Here is a 2,333-nt window from a genome sequence, read left to right as displayed (position 1 = left end):
CACTCACCTCAGCCTCCCAAAGCGTGGGATTACAGCTGAGCCACCGAGCCCAGCTGAAAGGAGGTTTTTTTAAATGATGAGTATTTTTTAACACAGTAAAAATGCTCCTTCTTAGCTCCTATTTAAGGCCTTCAGAGCAGCCTGTTTTAGCTCCTATTTATACACATTCCCATTTCCGCTTAGGAGGGCCAAAAGAAAAGCAAAGCCTCAGCACATCTGACTACAGACCTTTGAACTTGAACACACAGCAGGTTCCCTCTGCAAGCTGTGGCCTCTGGGCTCAGTTGACTTTGGGGAATGGACCCACTGAATGGCAACTGAGCCATTTACTTCTTTCACGACTCATCAGAATAATACCAAACAAATTCCTGTGCATTCATAGGGAACAGTACATCTTTTTAAAACAAGCTAGCAAGAGTAAACACCGTTCTTGCTGTGACGCCTGTCGCTGTCTGCCCAGCAAACTTCCTGTGAGATTTTTGTTTGTTTCCTCCAGTTCTGGGGATTTATTTTGCTTTTATATCTCAGTAGTGGGGAGGCTGAAGAGGAAATCCCAGATGAGATGCTATCATTAGGTAGTCTTGCGAATTATGTTTTTATTTTTTTTTTTTTGGTTTAATTTTTTTTACCAGATAATTTCAAGCATACTCAAATGAAGAGTTTATAAATGAACTTCCTTGTACCCATTACTCAGCTCTGACAATTATTCTCTCTATTTATTTTGAAGGCAGGTGAATCTACTAGCTCAACTGGAGGTTTCTGAATTTTATCACCATTATAATAATGACTAGTGATTTTTGTTTTATCTGTCCAATATCTTACTGCTCACTTGCTTGCACGCATGTTCTTTGCTCAGTGGCTCTCAATTGGGGTGATTTTGCCCCCAGGGGTCACCAGCAATGTCCAGAGGCATTTCTGATTGTCACAACTTGAGAGTGAGAGTACTGCTGTGCCACTAATCCTAGAATGCACAGGTGACACAACAGAGACTTGCATAGCTCAAAATGTCAAGAGTGATGCGGTTGAGAAATCCTCTTAGCAAATATCCCTACTTTATAGATAAGAAAACTGAGGCTTGGAGTGGTTAACTTAACTTGCCTCTAATAAGTAAACTGCTGGAAAGTAGTACGGCCCAGATTTCAACTCACGCAGTCTGAATTCGGGACCCTTCCTACCCCTAGAACCAACTTAGATTCAAACCCATCATTATACAGAGACAAAAATGAGGCCCAGAGAGGGGAAGAGACTTGCCCGAGGTCACACAGTGCAGCAGAGGCAGTTCTAGAGCCCAGGACTCCTAAGTCCTAGACTGTTCCGCCCGCAGGCTTTGCTTCTCGGCTGCAGAGAACCCAAAAGGTCGCCCTTGGGGAAAGATCCCAGGGAGCGGGCCGGCTGCCATCCCGCTGTCCGCTGGGACATCCTGCCCTGGGCACGAGCCTCCTGCAGGGTCACATGAGGGCGCCGGGGGGACCAGCGGGTGAGGGTGGAAGGAGGAGGGAGGCAGGAGCGCCGGCGCCAGCTCCACGTGCTCCCAGCCCCAGCATGCGCGCCCACGTGGGGGGCCCCCAGGAAACTGGGGGCGAGGAGGGGGGTGCAAAGCCCCAGCCTGGGCTGGACGGAGAGAAGCGCCGCGGCGACTTCCCAGCGGTCCCTCTGGGCCCGCCCACCCCGCCTCCCACAACAGCTGCTCAGCCGCGATCCCTCACTCCGCGCCCTCTGACCCCTGACCCCTGCCCTCTCCCTTGGGCCAAGCCCTCGCACCCCTCGGATTCTTACACGCGCCGCCCCAGCAACCCGGACCGCGCGCCGGGGTCCGCACCGCGCAGCCCAGCCCGCCGGTGCCGCCGCCAAAACCCCGAGCCCGAAGCTGTTGCAGCCGCCGCCACTTCAGCAGCCGCCGCCACTTCAGCAGCTGCCACTACAGCAGCTGCGCCAGCTCTCCCATCCGCCGCCTACCGTCCTCTCAACCCCGCTGGCCCCACCCTGTTTCCCCTTCGCCGCGGCCTATTGGCTAACTCTGCTGCCATGATGAGCTCTGATTGGCCAAACCTCACGTCCTTCCCCGGTTCTCGCCCGCTGCTGATGCAGTACTCCCCACCGCCTCCCAAAGAGGGGGCGGGACGGAAAGCTCCGCCCTTTTCTCCTCCCATCTTCCCCACCTTACTCAGTCAGCCCAACCCAGAGGGCGTCTCGAGTCTTTCGATTGGTGAAAGGTCAGACAGACGGTTCTTCTGATTGGTCACTACTCTGGAGGTGGGGCTAACTTAACGGAACAAGAAATTGAATGGTGAAAAGAAAAGTCAGTCAGACGTCAAGTCCCGCCTTCTGAGATT

At 53.0% G+C, this 2,333-nt stretch overlaps 1 protein-coding gene across 1 annotated transcript in view; it reads right to left on the bottom strand.

Moving 5' to 3' along the window:
• Positions 1–1,968, bottom strand: part of TPCN1 (two pore segment channel 1) — a 72,854-nt gene extending 70,886 nt beyond the window's left edge. The window contains exon 1 of the mRNA XM_008067971.2: positions 1,777–1,968. The gene's annotated coding sequence lies outside the window, so the exon portion shown is untranslated. The remainder of the gene's footprint in view (positions 1–1,776) is intronic.
• Between the last annotated feature and the right edge of the window lie 365 nt (positions 1,969–2,333).

Source organism: Carlito syrichta, unplaced genomic scaffold (assembly GCF_000164805.1).
Source record: "Carlito syrichta isolate Samal-C Ts95f unplaced genomic scaffold, Tarsius_syrichta-2.0.1 Scaffold309836, whole genome shotgun sequence".
Classification (NCBI taxonomy): domain Eukaryota; kingdom Metazoa; phylum Chordata; class Mammalia; order Primates; family Tarsiidae; genus Carlito; species Carlito syrichta.
Note: the sequence above shows the minus strand (reverse complement) of the source record. Positions and strands in the feature narration are given on the sequence as shown.